This window comes from Cupressus sempervirens, chromosome 1 (assembly GCF_028749045.1).
Source record: "Cupressus sempervirens isolate cs-2001-9-10 chromosome 1, ASM2874904v1, whole genome shotgun sequence".
NCBI classification, from domain to species: Eukaryota; Viridiplantae; Streptophyta; class Pinopsida; order Cupressales; family Cupressaceae; genus Cupressus; species Cupressus sempervirens.
In genome coordinates, this window is record NC_143118.1 from 869,267,986 (window position 1) to 869,288,848 (window position 20,863).

Sequence of the window (20,863 nt, forward strand, 5' to 3'; positions counted from 1 at the left end):
AAAAGGTTGTGTAGAGATTCAAGAAAATAATGGACCCTATCCTACTACTAATAGACATAATGAAATAAATGATACTTCAAGATCACACTTATCAATAAGGTTATCAACAACAATATCATTCTCTTGAGGAAGAAATAATTACTTTTGAGCTTGTACACAAATCAGAGGACTTGCTGCAAGAAGATGAGGAAGAAAATCATTCATTGTACCTAGAAGTCCTCCATTATATGGTGGATAAGAAAGAGGACCCCAAGGATAGCTCTATCCTTGAGGAAGAACATGTCAATATGCATGAGTTCATCCTTTAACCTATGCATATTATTGCAAAAGAGAAAGAAAAATATGATGACGATAATATTTGGGATGAGTTGCAAAAGTTGTGCTTATCCACATGCACCAAGAAATCTTTTCCATCATTAAAATATGATGAGTTGGAGCAACAACATGTGGAGAGCAATGCCATTCCAATAGCTCTAAAGAAAGTGGTTTAGGAGTATCACAAAGAAGATGTGGATCAACAGGATGCCCTATAAGGCATCTAGCTCTATAGCAAAACAACAACTTGCTCCTCATCATTTCTTGATTTAAAGTATTAGGGTGAGTTTACCAAGGAGGAACATGTGTATCTTTCTCAAAATAAGGTGTCCTAGTGCTGGAAAGTTTCCTTTTCAACAATAGTGCAAAATAAAATGAAACAAAAACTTTCTGGCCTATTTTTCTTCCTACACATATGAAATGAACAAAAAAATTGTAAGCAAGGCCAACTAGCCTAACAAATTAGTTAATGGATTTCTATGACTTCTTTTGTTATAGATACTTTTACATGGTGGGCTAGATTTTTAAGTTTTCCAAGAAGTGCACATGTACATTATTTCCCTCTCACAACTGTTAGGATATTTTTTCCTTTTATTGAGCTCACAAATTCTATGAAGTGAGAGTGGGCTAACATGTCTGAATGGTAGTTAACCATCATGTTACTTTAATTTTTCTATTTTAGAGGGTACACTTTTCATCCCTTGAGAAATAGAAAAACCTTCAATATTGAGCCCACTTTACTATTTAGCAAGGTCAGAAAAGTGTGTCCAGTAAAATAGCAAAAACTCAATTACCATGACATTTTTGTGACCTATGACATCTTGGCCCACTTTAACTTCCCAAAATTTGTGACTTGAGCAAAAAGGAAAAATGTTCAGAGGCAAAGGTTGGGTACATGCACTTCTTGGAAATCTAAAAAAGCATACCCTATTATGTACATGCATTTACAACAAAATGAAGTTAAATAAAGTCACTAACTAACTTGATAAAGTAGTTACCCTTCCTGTAAGTTTTGTGGCCATGATTTTAAGGAAGCCAAACTTCTCTAGAGATTCAACCTCAAAGAACATCTCCCACACTTGGAGGTTGTTTCCATGTTATGTAAGGTCTTTGCGGGATAATGCATCATGGATGGGTGATAACTTTTGTGTCAAGAGTTTTTGGCACACATGGTGGGACACAAATTCATCTACATAAGTCCACTGATAGCCAACTAAATATTTGTTTAGTGAGAATTTGGGTATTTGATCACTAACATCAGCCTTCCAAGGAATTTCATCAAACTCCATGGCAACTCTAAGTTCAAATATCTGTTGGCTTCAAGAAGACCAAGAGCTAGTATGTAAATACCATTTTTGAGTTTTTGTGATTTTTAACATTTTATGTGAATTGTAGCTTTTATAGATTTCTAATCATGGACCAATTTCATAAATATAACCATTCCTCCATATATAATGAAAATTTTATTCTTAAGCCCTCAAACTATCAATACCAATCACAACTTCAAGATGGCTATAGCCAATATGCTCAAATTCCTCACCATCCTCCTTCCCCTGCTCCACAAGTCTCAACAACCCCATATAAAAGGATTGAAGATATGATGTTGGGATTCCAAGAGCTAGATTGACTTGAAACTATATGAAAGTGGTACACAAATGGAAATGAGGCTTCATGAACAAAGTGAGTAATTGGTGGTACATAAGAGGTAGCTTGATGAGACTAAAAGGAAGCATGAGATAGTTCAAGAACCAAAAGAATATGAAGTCCTCCATGATACTGAGCATCAGAAAGAGGACCCCAAGGATAAATCTATGCTCAAGGAAGATCATGGTGATATTCACAAGGTTGTCTATCAACCTATCCCTACTACTATAAGAGAGCAAGAAGGATTCGATGAAGATAATTTTTGAGATCACTTGGAAAAGTTTTTCATATCCATAGAGAACAATAAATATGCTCCTTCATCCAAAGATCAAGAGTTGTAGTAGCAACACATGGATAGCCATGTCATACTAGTAGCTCTAAAGGAGGCAATTTAGAAGAGTCACATAGAAGATGTAGACATAAAATCTTCATAGGAAAAGGATGACCCACTTTCAAACCAACACAAAACCATCATTGCACAACATACTAGAGAGCTCAATGTTGATTACTTTGACCTAGTACCATCAAGAGGATTCCCCATAAGGCATCTAGCTCTACAACAAAAGAGCCACATAGCTCTACTTCAATGTGGATGGAAGTACTAATTATTATCAACCACATCGCTACATTGTCTGCATCTTAAAAATAGTAAATTTCTAATGATTCTTGCTAGATAATGACATGGCCATAGATAATTTACAACCATTGCAATCTACAAAGATCCATCTATCTTGATGCAAAAAATGGCATGGTACATGGATAAAAACCCATAAAAATTGATACACTAGTAATGAAACATTCATTCATAGAGAATTTAATTGGAGCTTCATTCCCTATTAAAAGAAAATACCTTGGTTTTAAGAATATTTGAAACCCTAGAAATAAAGCTCCACAACTAAAAACCCATTTATTGGAAGGGAAGCTATTTTTTCTTTCAAAAACATGGCATGGTACATGAAAAATAGGAAAACATGACATTAGAAATTAATACACATTTTATGAAACATTCTTTGATAAACAAATATTAAATCTAATGAAAATTAAAATAGTTACAAAAATAGAGTAAAAATGGACCTATTTATTCTAAAACAAAGCAATGACATGGTACATGGGCAACATGCAAACATGACAGTAGAAAAGTATACTCTTTTCACAAACATTTTTTCATAGAGAAATGTTGGATGAAAGCTTATGATGAACTAAAAACTTGTTTTTAAGATGCTTTAGAGTTTACAACCCTAGAAATATAGCTTGACAACCTTTTTTTTATCATCCTCTTGATTCACAGCTTAAATTTTTTGGCAAACTTAAAATCATAATTAAGTGCATATGCTTTGCCTAGTTATCTTGTGTCCCCTGTTGGCCTACAAGATTGTGCTGTCCACCACTGCCTATTGCTGTTGTCTCTCCAAATACCACCTAAAATAAAGGGAGCTTGAAACAAACTGGGCCACACAACATATAACATGATGGAAAATAATTAATCTCTTTTAACATCACATTCTTGATCATCTGCAACGAAATCATAAAAACTACACACCTAGTTCACCCTTGATTCATGTCTAATGAGTTGCCACATGGTTCCCCTAATGTTTCATTTGAAAGGACAAAATTCATTGATTGTTAACATGTCGTGCCTATTTCAACTGATTTTTTAAAATTTTCTTTCTGATGCATTTCCTATTAGCTGGAATCTTCTTAATGTGTAGTCTACAGTGCAATTACAAAGGATCATCTATCGTACACTATTAAGGCTTCTAATTTCCTCCATCCACATCTTATCATGGGATGTACAACTTGTCTTATTACACGACATCATGGTGGTATGTTATAAATCATTCTAGCTATGCTACATGTCATTTTTTGTGTCTAATGAGCTTTTGTTCCTCACTTCTTCTCATGTTTCTGGTATAATATTATTTATTATTTGTGTCATTTAAAAATAAATTTATTCCATACATCTATAATATCTTCAAATTTATTTCAAAAATTTAAAATGCAAAAAAATCTCTATTATATCATGTTTTAATCTTCTTCTTTTTTGATCGGTAAGAGGCTGAAGCCAAGATAAATTATTATGTATTATCATTAATTTTTATTTTAGTAGAGCATGGGTAGATTCAAACCCAAGACCTCTTCGATAGGAGGCTCACAAGTTACCATTGTGTTGTAGGCTCTTGCCTAAGTTTTAGTCTTTTTATAAATAACTATAAGATTTTTTTTATTATTTAAAATTAAAATTAATTATGTTTAACTATTAAATTTTTTATTGTTCTTAGAGATCTTAAATTGTAAAATATTATTTATGAAAATTTATATATAATATTTTAAAATTGTTATATAATTTTAGTATTATTTTTAGTTTAAACTAAAGTATGACTAAGTTCAAGTTGAAAACTGAGATAACAAAATTTTAATGAACATTGATTTAATATTAAGATTTTATATAAAATAATTAACTCAATTATGATACGCATATTACATATTAAATTAGCAAAGCATGTTAATCATAAAATATTCACCTAAAAATGATATGCTATATACCTATAATAGATTTATCATAATATAAATTTTACACGACTTAAACACAATTGTTTAGTTATCTTTAAAATGAAGCTAGCACATAACAATGAGATGAATTTTCATAGTGGTCTAACTCAAAATTAAAATATATGTTTGTATCTTGATTCCAAAATCTACATTAAAATGCTCTCAGCTAATAAATTGTTCACATCCTCCATATCAATATCATCAATTCGTCCAAATAGATTAAGTTATTTATAAAATTATTTTCAAAATCAAAGATTGGGGACAAAAGTTTGTCTCATGTTTTTCTTACCATCTCCACTTTGCATTGTTATTATTTAGTTAAGATCAATAGAATAGGGTAATACATATTCTTGATTTTGTGTTGTTCACCTACAAAAATATACACATTTAACACATCAACACAAAATTAATTTTTAAAAGAAATGCTTAAAATTGAATGATTTTTATTTTAAAAGATTGTTAATGTAAACAAATTTTTATTTAGAAATATTACCATGCATATATTTTATTTTGTAATATTCTTACCATAATTTGCATCCACTTTTGTTGGTGTCTGGCTAAGATCAACACAAGAGGGTAACATATGTTGTTCTTTAAATCTTCTTGATCACCTAAAGCCACAATAAAATGCATATAAAAAATGGATCAAATTTAATAAAATGTTAAGCATAATATCTCTATAAACTACATCTTATTTATTTAATTAAGCATGAAAAGGAAGTTAGCAATAGGAATGACTTTTTTATAAAGTTAATAAATTACCATTTATTACTTGTGTATCATTTGTTATCATTTGGTTCAAGTCAATAGAGAAAGGAAATCATCATCGTTGAGTGTTTCCTTGATCAACCAAACCTACATTGGCATATACTTCAAACATGAAGCAAAAATAAGAAGTATAAAACTATTGAAATTACATAAATACTTTTCAATAAATATACTCACCTTGTTCCATAATAATCTCTCTTTTTTCCTATATTGCTATGCCTGGGCAATTAATGACCTTTTTCTATTAGTCTTAGATTGGTTTTGACAATTGAGTGTCAATGCAATTAACCAATTCTTCAGTTGATGCTGAGTATAATATAGAAGTTAAGGTACAAAGTATGTTGAGCTAGAGAATTCAATAGGAGCTGAGTCAACTTCAAGTGCCAAGAAATCTTTAGGTATTGAGTAGAGTTCAAGTGCCGATCAAAGTATAGATGCCAAGTCACTATAGATGATGAGTGAAACATAATTTCTATAGGAGCCGAGTGAGCCAATTTTCCTCTATATGTCAAGCATCAACAACTAGTATGTGTTGAGTAACACAGAATCATCATATGAGTTTGTGCCTTCACAAATTTAGATGTAAACCATTTTTGGGGCTAACATAGGATGAATCTCAAAGGATCTTGAAGATAAGATTGAATCTTTTGCATTACCTATGCAATCAACATGCAACCAATAAGAAAAATGGAGAAGGCATGCAACCAATAGAAAAAGTGTAAGAAATGAGTGGGAAATGAAGATTTAATATTGATAGTAGATTTATACCTAACCCTAAGTCTTCAAAATATTTAAAAGGAGAACAAAGTTCCATTATGCAAGAGAGAGGATATGTGAGATGAAAGTGTATGGGTGAATTATAGTGAAGTGCAAAAGGGTAAAAAGACTTAGTGAAGAACAAAGTAGCATTGCAGAATCTAGTTGTTGAAGAAAAAAGTATTAGAACCTCATAGAATGACACATTAAATCTAGCAAGGATCAGATCAGTTAGAGTAGAACAAGGATCTGGAATCAACAATTGAAGATTGCAAAGCTATCTGGTCAAAGACTTTATAATACTCTCTAGCAATTGTATTAGATATGAAAATCCTATGGACTTAGGTTGGCCTAGTAGCCATTTGTAAATCCTTTAACATGGTGGCATTCCAAGTGAATGTACTAAAATCCTCTAACCAAACCTACTTTTAGCAAGGTAGTGAAATCCTTTAACTAGGTAACTTTTAATAGGGTGTAAAGTCTTTAACAGGACAGGCCTTTCATAGGGCAGACCCCACTACCCAGAAGTAAATCCTCCCACTTGTTAATTCCAAATTTTTCCTCTTTGGCTTTGTACATTGTATAGAAGAAAATTTGAAATTTTCATTCTCCTCAACTCTTTCCCTTAAGCTTTGAGACATAATATTTTGTCTCTATTAGATATAATGGCATCTATGCATTTTGTTTGTACTAAACCATGGTGACATACATCTCAAAGGAATGTTCTTAGAGCCAAGAATTGATTCAAATTTGTAAGATTAAGCAAGATATGCATGGATATCATTATAAATCTCTCAACACAATGACTAAAAATATATTTTTTCATCATCTATAGTTGGTAAATTTTGGAGCTATGAATTTAGAAAATCAATGGAATTTTGAAATCTATAATTAGATGTGACACTATTTCTAATAAAAATAACGATTATTTAGGGAAAAACAATATTTAAAAACTCTTGATATTAAATTAGAAAAACTTTGTATTGAAATTATGAGATATTTGATGATCAATGGTGGTAACTCCAAGTACATCTTGATTTTTTGAAGCTTTAGAACCATCTATAATTGGAATAAGAATAATTAATTATTGGAACCATAAAAATATTATTTACTTGTAAGTAAATATTGATAAATAACCAATGCAATTATCATCATTACCAGAACTCCTTCCAACTTCATCATTTGCATCAACCAAAGTAATAAGATCACCTATAGTTTAATAAGATTTATTTAATTAGTTCTCAAGAATATAATAATAATTGAAATTTATAAATATTAAAATTAAATCTAAAATGACACTTATCAACAACTTGATCTTGATTGTTTAGTTGGTTTCTCTTCAAAAGATCTAAAATCTTCAGCACATGTTTGCATGTGTTTCCTCTCTTAGCCCACTCACAATCACACACATACAAATTTAGACCAAATTTTCTTACAAATAATTATTTTTTTGAAATGGTTTGAATTCTTATTTTATATATGTTAGAAACAAGGTCATATGGGTAGCAATCTGTATCTTCTATTCTTTTTTATCTCTCTAGAGTAGTTATGAAATATCTTTCCTTTTTAAAGTTGGTTAGAAATCCAAATAACTGCAAGTTTCTCTTAAAATCTATAATATGTCTCTACCCTATGAAGAAGAACCTAAATAAGCCAATCCATTCTCCTTATGCATTTTCTAGTACAATTAGTCAAATAACGATTCTTGAAGTACATGTGATATGACTATGGAAGCATTATTTTCTTGATTTGTGTGATAGAAACTTTTAAAAAAATTGCCCACATTGCTATAAAATAGTATAATGTCGCATTAGCATGTACATGATCACTTAATATATGCAAATACAAATACAACATAATCAACATAATATATGATCTTATAAATATGACTCTCATCATGACACCAAGTCTTTTGGAAGTAATCAATGAAGTTCTTCTCTTCTTTGAATTCATCCATGAATTTTTTTATCCAAGAAATTATGATATCTTCATCATCACTCATCACATACATTATCTCACCCAATCTAGTGAATATATTTGTTCCAACATCCTTATTTCTTACACACATAGAATGAAAAGTATAATATTAAACTATGATTTAATGCAAAATATAATATTAAACTATGATTTTCAAGAATATATATTCTTTCATATACTTTAAGTAAAATTGGTTCACCTATGCACATTCTTCAACCATGCCCTGTGAACATGTCAAATACTTAAAAGTACCTAACAATTGAAGGTTGACCTACAAATTACATTTACAAATATTTGTAAGCCTAAAAAATTTGATTTTTAAATTAAAAAATGATAGATAATTATTTATAAATTATGTAGAAATATAATCTTATAAATATAGTTGGAGAGTAATAATACCTGATTACTTCAATCTTAGCACTCACATCAGCTATCATGAATGCATTGACATGCCAATCTTATTTACAATTTTTACCCCTTTTGTTAACTTCTTCTAGTCATTCATATGTATCCTGAACTTTATTTCTTGAAGATATGACCCACACAATAGGTACACCAACCTCTTATTCATCAAATACAAGTAATATATAAAACTCATACTACACATGAAGAAATAAATTATAAATTTATTTATTAGATGAATTATAGATCAAAAAAATTATGAGATCTATATATATGGATTAAATTGGTATACTTACATGTGGAATCCATTAAAATAATTGAGTTATGGGAATACTTCACCATCATCTCTTGCATTTATTGTGTTTGAAATGCCTATGGTAAATAAAAAATTTCCTCTTCTTTTTGGTGTTTTATAGTGGAAGAAGTTATCATCTCCTCTATGTGTCATAAACAAACACTTTTTGCATAGTATTCATCTTTTTATGATTAAAGAGAATGCACCCTTATCCATGCATTCATGAAATCTTTTCTTAGCAAATAAATGTCCCTTTTTTTCATCAAATGTGTTGGAATAGGATCTAAATAATGTTGCTCACAAATTTTATTTATTCCAATGCCCATTAATAATAATGGCTCAATATATGATTTGAATTCATGTGATAATCTTGGTGCAACCATACTCCTCAGATCATGAGAGGGGTCATCCTTTCCATGACAAAATTTACCATTAGCATTTTGATGGCTAAAATTATTATATGTGATGAGATCATCTTCTAGTATTTCATACATAACCTTAATAATAAAGTTTTTTTTACAACCCCTTTTCTAAACAAACATTTGCTTCCTTTCCATGTTTTGAGGTTTTTCTTATTTTCTCTTATTCTCGGGTCCAAAAGCACAATAATATCTATTTGGACCTAGAGTAGCTGGGATTTTGATTGTAAGTTGGATCTTGTGGGATCTTGTAAAATTGATATTGTAATTGCTATTTGTATTTGGCCTTAACCTAGAAGGCCTTACAACTAGGAATATTGCATGTAATTAGTTATTTTATTAATAAATAGTTGTGACCGATCTTGCATTTGTGTTACCTTATTATTGTGTTTTTGCTGTGTGGTTATTTGCTAAGGGCTGGGACATGTCCTTTGGATATTATCCTACCTTGCACTACATCATGTAGTATTAGAGCCAGATTATTCCTGAGTGTGTGGATAGATCACCAAAGTTGAGGTAGTTTTGCACCAAGATCTTAGGTTGGAGAAGGTTGATGTTATGGAGCTAATTGATCTTCTGGATTGGTGGATCTATTACTTTGGGTTTGGAAACAGTTTAAATGATGCCTTTGAGAAGATTAGATCCTAGGGAAATTGATGATCTTAGTGATGCTATGGAAGCAAGGATCTTAGAGAATATTAGAGTAGAATTTAGGTCTAAGATTGCATTGATGAAGAGTGACATGATTGCCAAAATTGTGAGTACTTTAGGTAGTTTACCTAGGCATGTGGGTACTGAAGGTACTTATGAGGAAGTTGTTGAAGAATTTTAAGTTTTTGGATCTAGTGGTGGGGAAAGAATTGATTGTATGGAGAGATCTGCTAGAACTAGGGCTAGTCAGATTGTTAGATCTGGATCTCAGTTAAAATTGAAGCATAAGATGGAGGTTTCTAATTTCTTAGGTACTTTGACTCTTGAAGACCTAATTTATTGGATTGGTGAATTAGAAGACTACTTTGAGCTTGAGAATATTGAGGATCCACTTAGAATGAGGTTGGCACAAGTTAAGTTGAAGGGACATGCCACTCTTTAGTGGAAGCAATTACAAAGAGACAGAGAGGAGAAGGTGAAATAAAGATCACTAAATGAAGGTTGATGGTAACTAAGTTCATTCCTAGTGATTATGAACTTGAGTTATTTAAGAGGTTGCAACATCTATAGAAAAAAGATATGATTGTGAAATATTATACCAAGGAGTTCTACAAGTTGACTATTTACTTTGGGCATAGATAATTGTAGGAGTTGAGAATCCAACTTCGAAAATGTGCCAAGATCACCTGCATGCAAATAGTGTTGGATACAATTGATAATTGCATGATTGTCTTTGATGTTACACAAATGTCATATCAGTCATCAGACAGAGTCTACCGAGCTCAGAAGGTAAGTACAGCTGTTGACAGAGTTTACCGAGCTTGCAAGGTAAACAAAGGAAGTTCAGTGTTTACCGAGCTCACTCGGTAATCAAAGGATTTGTTGCCGAAAGACAGTGTTTTCCGAACTCACTTGGTAAACAAAGGATATGAGATAGGTTGTCAGTATTTACCGAGCTCACTCGGTCATCAAAGAAAAGTAGCAGACAGTGAAAAGTAGCAGACAGTATTTACTGAGCTCACTCGGTCATCGAAGAAAAGTAGCAGACAGTGAAAAGTAGCAGACAGTATTAACCGAGCTCACTCGGTCATCGAAGAAAACAGTGTTAACCGAGCTCACTCGGTCATCAAAGGAAAGTCGGAGAAATCGGTGTTTACCGAGTTCACTCGGCGACTGAAGGATTTCACAAAATTCTCTGTATTAACCGAGCTCAGTCGGTTAACACAAGAATTATTTTCTGTGCAGTATTTACCGAGTTAAGTCGGCCAGCGAAGGATTTCTCGAAGGTTAAATAATTAAAGTTAATTACTTTATGTAATGTATGAAGCCAACTTATAGCACAATTATTTATAATTGTAACTTGTATTTGAGCCGACTTGATAATCTGAAAGGTATATATGAAAGATCAAGTTGCGAATTCAAGTATGAAGTATGAATGTGAAAAAGCAAGCAGATATGATTGAATATCTAAAATGCGAAGGAAGGTCAGAGCAAGTTTTTGAAGGATCAGAGATGCAGAGTTGCATTTGATCAGAGAGGAACAGAACAGAGATCTGTATTAGCAAAGATAAGTTGTATTTATTTCAGATCACTCATTGTTACTTTCTAACAATTGTAACAGTGTTTTCAAATCTCTTAACAGAGTGGGTTTAACAGCCTTTTGTAAAATCCTCTAACAAGGTGGCAATTCAGTTGAATTGATCTAAAGACCTCTAGCAAGGCCACTCCTAGCAGGGTGATTAAATCCTCTAACAAGGTCGCACCTAACAGTGTGTTTTGTAACCTTTAACAAGGTTGGCTCCTAACAGGGCTCACTTCAGAAGAGTGAAAAATAGTAACTAGTTACATTGGTGGTTTTTCCCATATTGGGTTTCCACGTTAAATCTGGTGTCTCTTGTCTCTTGTTTCTTGTGTTTTCCGTTTGATCATATGTGTATCAGCAATAAGTATTTCCTTTGACATCTTAAGGGACTTGTGGGAAAAGTTTTTGTAGTAACTAATTCACCCCTCCCCTCTCAGTTACTCCATTCTCATTTCCAACAAATAGAAGTTTTCTGATGCAGGTGGGTGATGAGTAGGGTCAGGGCAGCCTGCTGTGGTGGTAGGATTGTGCAAAGAGATGCATGGTACTACTTGTCACAACAGGGTGTGGGCAGAGTGTGAGCAGCCCTATGGTGGCCGCTGGGTGGTGCCATAGTAGCGCAGCTTGTGCTCACATTTTATATATATTTTAAACCCAAAATCATTCATATGGAAGCCTTGGCCTAAATTTTTTTTGCCTCCCAGAGCCCTATCTCCAAAACTAACAAATTTTATATGAATCCTAAAAATGCCTTCTGGATCTAATGGCAGTGTGCATTTGGGCCCAATGTGCTCCAAAAATTTTCTATTCCCCAAATTTGAAGAAAAATGCACAAACAAACCATGGTTTGTGACTTCAAATCATGGCTATAAAATTCTTCAACCAAGTAGTAGCAGGAAGGCTCTGATACCATGTAGGAATTGAGAATCTATATCCAAAAATGCACCAACATCACCTGCATGCAAATAGCTTGCTGAAGAGAAACCAAAAGAACAAGAGCTTGAAGAAAATAAAGTAAGAGAAAATATTTCACAATAGAAAAAATAAAATTGCTATATGAATGGATGAATTTACAATGAGAGAGAGACAACTTATAAAAGCCTCAAGGAAGCTTGTAGAACAAGTTGGAAGGAGGTAGAAGATAAGGTTGACAACCAAGCATCCACAAAAAAGTGGAACATGCTAGAAGGGAACAAACTCCTATGTTGTCAACAACTCATCACTACATGCATTAAATACTAAATATTAAATAAATGCATTAGCCTAAGTAAGCTTAAGTAAATAGAATAAATAATAAATAATTAGTTAATTATTTACTCTAACACCCCCCCCCCCCCGCCCCTTAAATGCAACTTAGGGAAATGCCTTAAGCTCAAAAAACTAAGATGAAATGTAGAATGGGTACCGGCAATGAGGCCATGTTAGGTACCCATAAACAATGCAACAAAATGCAACCTCTGTAAATAGGGAAAGAGAGAAAACCATGTGGGAAAAACCCTCCTCCAAAAAGAGGTAACCTAGTGAAGAACTGAAGAAGCCTCTAACTAGGGGAATGTCCCCTAAAATAGGAACAAGGATTGATCATGAAGAGCATCACTAAAGCATGAAAAAGCTACAAATCTACCATCAGAAAGAAAATTACTAATTTGAAGAACCTCCATGGAAGAAGAACGCATGAATCAAGCATGTCTATATGGTAGATGTTCCATCTCACCAAAATTCTTAGGTAGCCAACTCTGAAGATGCCCAAGATCACTTGCATGTAAATAAGCTATCAAAGAGAAGCCAAGGAAGGAAGAGCATGGAGCTAGGGAAAAACCCTAAATGGACATGAGAGAGAACAAGATATGTAAACACAAGAAATTATGTATTTACAATATGCAAGAAGTAATGTTGTGAAAATACAATGAGGGAGCTCGAATATAAAGAGCTCAAGGAATCTCCTAGAACAAGCTAGAAGACACTAGGAGATAAGTGTGACAACTAAGCATACATCCACATGAGATGGAAAGTTCTCGAACAAGGTGAGAGGATAAGTATGACTTAGAACAAACTCTCGTATTGTCAACAACTTATAACAAACTCCTAGACTACAACTAATAAATGAAATACATTTACCTAAGTAAGTTTAAGTAAATAAAATAAATAATTAATTATTTACTCTAACACCCCCCCTTAAGTGCAACTTAGGGAAATGCCTTAAGCTCACAAAATTAAGATGAAATACATAATGGGTTCTGACAACGAGGCCATGTTAGGTACCCATGAACAATGCAACAAAATGCAACCTCTATAAATGGGGAAAGAGAGAAAACCATGTGGGAAAAAACCTCCCCCAAAAAGAGGTAACCTAGTGAAGAACTGAAGAAGCCTCCAACTAGGGGAATGTCCCCTAAAACAGGAACAAGGAATGATCATGAAGAGTATCATTGAAGCATGAAGAAGTTATAAATCTACCATCAGAAAGAAAACTACTGATCTAAAGAACTTCCATGGAAGAAGAAGGCACAAACCAAGTGTATCTATATGGTAGATCTTCCATCTCATCGAAATGCATAGGTAGCCAACCACTGTAACCGCCTTGTGTATAGGATCGACCACTAAATACATAGCACACACTAATGAACTATCCAACCACAGAAGCATTATAACAATAGAACAACCCCCCCTTAATGAGGACAAGGTGAGATGAAAGGCAATTGAAAAGGTGGGCCAAAAATCTCTTGTAGACGAACCAAGAACAACGAGAGAAGAGGAAGTACAAACACCTATAGAGACATGGTCAAATTGACTCTACATGGGGCTAATTTCATGGAATGGACACTCACTTGACAAAGGAAGATAGCACAAATATGGCAACTACTATTCCCCCATGGTGCTTTATGAAAATAGTGTAAGTACAACTACCTCTAAACAATGTTCATGACTCCCAGAATGCAAGAGTGGCACTTTATCTCAGTGTGATAGATAAAAGTGCTTCAAAATGATAGCTATAATGATCAAAATTGAAAACAAGCTGCAACAAAAACATAGTACAACTCAAAACAAAGGATCCCATACCAAGAAAATGATCCTTAGACGTGTAACACCCAAGATATCCACCATGGACTAAAAATGCCAAAATAATGATAGAAAGAGCATGGGGAAAAATTTGAAGAAAATGATAGCATTTATGAAAAGTAGACAGAACTAGCTTTCTAGAAATATAACATTTTCAAAAAATAGCAATGGGACACAAAAGAAAAGCTTACCGAAGTCAAAAATAAGACTTTGGACTTTGACTACAAAAAAAATACAAAACTACATCAAAACCTAAAAATACCTACACCAATGTCTCTATCTCAGAACCAGCTTTCTAGCACTTCTTTTAGATCGCAAAAATACCTCTGTATGGTCAAGATATGGCCAAAAAATAGTAAGTAGATCAAAATGATCTTAGAGAGGTGCAAGAGGATGATGTAGGTGACATCATGATGATGTCAACAATTCACACCATTAAAATTGATGGCCCATAGCTCATCGCAACAAAAAAGGTGCCATGTGGCAGTCCAAGGCAGCCACATGGTAGAGGCTGACATGGTAGGTCCACATGGTAGAGTGCCACATGGCACCCAAGCCACATGTCACCTCCACACTATGCCAAGTGGCAAAACTAACATGCAGGCTACTGCAATGTCCACATAGGTAGTGACTAGGCTGGAGCATCTAACACAATAGTGGGCACATGTGTCTAACGCAGGTTGAATCTAGTGGCGCTGATTCTCCACTTAAGTGGTGATTTGGATGGGTGCTACAGAGGGTGGCATTGACTAGGCATAGCGGCCATAGGGGCGGCAGAAATAGAGAAGTCTGCTAGTAGAGGTGGGCGATGAGTGGGGCTAAGGTGGCCTGCGGATGGTGGTAGGATTGTGTAGAGAGATGGGTGGTACTACCAGTCACAACAGGGTGTGGGCAGAGCATGAGTGGCCCCGCAGTGGCCACTGGGTAGTGTCGTGATAGCGAAGCCTATGCTTGCTTTTTATATATATTTTAAACCCAAAATCATCCGTACGGAAGCCTTGACCTAAATTTTTTTTGCCTCTTTGAGCCTTGTTTCCAAAACTAACAAATTTTATATGAATCCTAGCTGAAAAATGCCTTTCAGATCCAATGGAAGCATCCATTTGGGCCCAATGTGCTCCAAAAAATTGTCGTTCCCCCAATTTGAAGAAAAATACTCGAACAAATCATGGCTTGTGACTTCAAATCATGGCTTCAAAAATACTTCAACCAAGCAGTAGTAGGAAGGCTCTAATACCATGTAGGAGCTGAGAATCTAACTCTAAAAATGTGCCAAGATCACCTGCATGCAAATAGCTTGCTAAAGAGAAACCGAAGGAACAAGAGCTTGAAGAAAATAAAGTAAGAGAAAATATTTCACAATAGGAAAAATGAAATTGCTATGTGAATGGATGAATTTACAATGTGAGAGAGATCACTTATAAAGGCCTCAAGGAAGCTTGTAGAACAAGCTGGAAGGAGGTAGAAGATAAGGTTGACAACCAAGCATCCAAAAACAAATGGCACATGCTAGAAGGGAACAAACTCCCGTGTTATCAACAACTCATTGCTATGCATTAAATACTAAATATTAAATAAATGCATTAACCTAAGTAAGATTAAGAAAATATAATAAATAATAAGTAAATAATTAATTATTTACTCTAACAATAATTATCAAAGGCAAAGGTAGCATGGTACAGTAATGGTTTGAGATTCAATATTTAGGATGAGGTTGGTATGATGAATATTTCTTTACTAGAAGATGCTCATTAGTATGCTCTAAAGACATAATATAAGTTGAAGAGAAAGAGTCAAAGTAATGTTGGATGGAAGGAGAAGCAAGATAGCTTGGCATAAGCTAAACAGAGTGCAGAAGGTGAACCAAAACCCATTGATTAGAAAAAGAGGATAGATAGAGGTGTTTTCAAAAGTAATTATTTCAAATGTGGTAAAGAATGGCATAGATATTTTGAATGTCCACTTAGTAAAACAACTTCTATTGTGAATGAGGTTGTAGTCCAGGATATTCAGCCTGAGCAAGGCAAGAGTTTGCTAGCTCAGTGAGTACTAGTTGGTTAGAAGACATTGGATTCTTGTTAGAGGACTAGTTTTTTTAGGACTTGTTGTAAGTCTAGTGGTTATGTATAAAAGCTAATTGTGGATGGTGGTAGTACAAATAACCTTGTTGGTGAGGAGATGGTTCAAAAACTTGGGTTGAAGAGGGTGAGACACCCTTATCCTTATAGGATTGGTTGGTTGCAAGGTTAGTATGCTTTGGAAGTGAGGAAGCAATGCCTTGATTTCTAGATTGGGTAGTATAAGGATTGAGTATTGTGTGACATTGTGGACATGAAGAGTTGTCATGTGTTTCTTGGTAGACCTTGGCAATATGATTGTAGGGCTATACATGATTGTTTCAACAATGTGTTTACTATTGAGAAAGGTGGCATGAATGAAGAGATTAGTAGAAGGAACCTAAGAATTGGTAGTTGAGTTGACTTGGTAGATTCTAAGAATGTTGGAGTTTAGTATGAAAATTAGACCTATAGCACATTGAGGATGGATGCGAAGAAGGAAAAGAAGAAAAAGGGAAAGAATGTACAAGTTGAAGAATTGGAGGATATGTATGTGAAGAACCAATTTGGGATTTATGTGTTGAATCTCAAAAGATGTTCCTCTAGCTACTAATAAACATTCTTTTGAATTTGGGGTGTCTGATGTAGGAGCATCCATTTCTTGCAATCCTACATGTTGGGGGTATTTGGTTTAGAAGTTGTGGACTTAGTCACCAAAGGAGTGGTGCTTAGTTGCTATTGGGTATGGTTTATGCCTAGGAGCTCAGCATGATCTTGAATCTTAGTAATGTCCATGGAGCTTGACAATGCTTGTGAATTTACTGGTGCTTAGCTTTTTCTTGTTGACACTTAGCGTGGTCTTGGTTTCTATTGGTGCTGAGTTATCTAAGAGCCAACTGGTACATTTAATTTGTGTATCAGTATTTAATTTATGTTATAGCTGACTTGTGGCTTGACATATATTTAATGCGAGGGATTTAATTTAGTTTAAAATTCAAACTAGGTTGACTTGTGGCTTATTTGGGTATAAGTAGGGGGTCTTGTATAGTATTTAAGCATGATGATTACTAGGAGGATCTGGCTTGGAGAAGAGGATGGGAACTTTGTAAGGCTAGTAGTTGCAGCTTAAGGATTAGAAGATTTATTTCTTGGTGGACCCAATGGTACAAGTGTGGATTCTTCTTCGTATTCTTATCCAATTATGGATTTGGACTAGCTGGGATTATGATTGTAAGTTGGATCTTGTGCGATCTTGCATAACTAATATTATAATTGTTGTTTGTATTTGGCCCTAACCCTGAAGGCCTTATAGTGGGGCATATTGCATGTAATTAGTTATTTTATGAATAAAGAGTTGTGATTTGGTATTAGATCTTGCATTTTTGTTGCCTTATTGTTGTTTTTCCACTATGTAGTTAGTTTTAGGGGGCTAGGACATCTCCTTTGTGGATTCTCCTACCTTCTACTACATCACCCATGCTTTTTTGGGTCTAGTTGATTGGGAAACTCATGAAAATAATGACATCTTATTCTTGTTGAATGAGGAATAAATTATTCAAGTCCTTCTTTTCTTTATGCTTCAACAATTTATTTTTCTACTTGTGATAACTCTTGGTAGGTTTCTTGATAGAAAATGAATTTGTAGTGATAGAAAATAATTTTTTAGTGTTAGAAAGGGTGTAGTGATAGCGTTGGAGATAACATTAGTAGATTCTTAAGGGGATAAATTGGGAGATTGTTAGAGCTATATTAGTAAGTTGAGGAAAGTTATTTATGTATCTCTTAATTTACCAAAGTTTAATATAATTCCTCATCTACAATATTGGTTTTCCCTTCAGAGTTTTTCCAAGGACAATTAGACCAAAAATATTGTGTTCCTTGTGTTGTGAACCTTTTTCATTTTTTTGTGATGTTTTAGTTATGTTATCATCTAATGAGTAGTCAAATAATCCATATAAGATAGGAGATTAATAAAAAATAACTACAATAGAATTTTCATACTAACTACATGCATGAAGAAGGTGGCAAGTCATTATTATTGATGCGCCTGATGTTTTTTCTTAAAGATGAGCCTAATTTTTTACTAGATCAAACTAATCATTTGCAATTATTTTTAGAACTCTAATTGAGGACCCCTTATTTCATGCAAGGATAAATAAATCCAAATTACTAACTTCTACATATGACAATTAATTCCTACATGTAGGAAATGTTGATTTGCATGCATAGTGTAACACCCCTCATGGGAACCCAAGAGAAATTAACCTATAATGTCACTAGTTTGTTTAACATTTTTTTATTTAAATATTGATACAAATAAGAGATAACATAGTAGAAGCAATAAGTCATATACATACATAAGAAATACAATATCAGTTACATCTCTCAACGATTCCATAACATTAAATCACACACACAAGTTTTAAATAGGATTTAATCTAATAAGTATACCAAGTCCATGTCATAGAATAACCATAAGTACAAAATCACATGAAAGAATGTACAAGTACATAAGATGCCACATGGTATAACCAAAATGCATAATCATCCTCTGTACAAGTCCTAGGGTATGAAATGCTAAGAAAATATGTACATCATGATAAGATACAACATCTCATAGGATCTCAAATAGTCAAGGTACAACATACCAAAATATGACTATAGAACATAATCACAAGATAAAGAGAGTAGAGTAATTGCACAAGGTACATCTAGCATTGACATCTAGCTATCAAATCTCAATTGTATAAGAAAAACTACCACTTGACCTCATGGAACCTAAATGGCCCACTCCAACTATGGTAAGGAGATGATCTCAAGTCCCAAATGGATAACAATCCAAAAGTCATAACAAGAATCTGATTCAAGGAATCTTGATAGAGATCTATCTCAAAGTTACCCAATGCACAAGTAATATCTAATCACAAGGAAAGAAAAAGATATAGTCCTAAAAGATAATATGCAGGTGGGCAAGTGCCATCACATGAGCCAACTCTAAGATTACCCTAGTAGTCCCTCTATAATCTGGCCCCCTAGTGACTCTATGTTGCATCAGTATCCTTTCTTACAGACAAGGCATACTAACAAGTCAAGGTCACAACCAAGCATTCTCTCTACTCCTATCCTATCCTATACTAGCACTCAAGGCTTGGGTGAGGCAATACATAGACTCTTGTTAATTTATTTTAACACCATTAATTTGAAATGTTATCACTTATTAATACAACCTAAAATGGGTTACCTAGGCAACCTCTTTAGAGGTCTCATCACCATTACAAGCCACTTTCCAACATACACATAGATAACCTAATCTTAAGCTCATGAAAAGTATATATCATAAAATCATAATATTCACCTCAATCCTCTACAAGCAACTAGAAAGCACCAATTTATAATTAATTGAAACCTCATAGGTTATACCAAGAAAATCACAATATTCACCTTAGTCCTATATAAGCAATTGAAACACACCAATAGATAAGAAATTGAAACACACCAATAATCATGACTAAACAACATCATTAAATAATGACTTCCCAAGCCTCTGGTAAACATGCCTAGGTGGTCAAAATACTAGGTTTCCCCAAAAACTCATCACAAGGTACAACATAAAACCTCAATAGGTATATAAAACAAGTGTAGTTAATCAACCATTTTAGTTTTTGTTATAATTCCATAAGAATCAAATTTTCAATAAATTTTCAAGTTTTTTGTTTTCAATGTTTTCCCAGTTGATAAAGGTTTCAAGATCATATTAATCATAAAGACAAGCTTCTATTTCCTAGTTAAACATCCATTTTTCCCTTATAACTAGGTATTTATTAGAGCACAATAATAAAATTCATATGAATAATTACTTTATGTATTCACTACAAAATAATTTATATTTAATAATATTATAAATTTAATTATAATTTGACTAAATAGAAGTAATCTTTAAACCACATATTCAATTCAATTTCATAAGAAAAACTAAATTTAATATAATAAACTTTATAATTAAAAATTTCATCAACTAATTTAAATAATAAACAAAATTCAATTAACTAAAACTAAATTTAACTCTTTCTAAAAAATAATAATTTTTTAAAACATTATATAATAATAAATAAATAAATAAATATTTTGAAGATTTTTTTATTAAAAATAAATAAATTACAATCCTCTAAGGGGATGATGGACGACAACTTGCCAAAAGTAGTCATAGCATTCCAAGGCAACAATTGCTACTCTTATGTAGCCTTAGCCTACGAGCCAAGAGGGAAAGAAATGGGGGTTGGGGGTTGGTGGCCCCAACCCACTATATATATATATATATATATATATATATATATATATATATGTATATATATATATATATATATATATATATATGTATATATATATA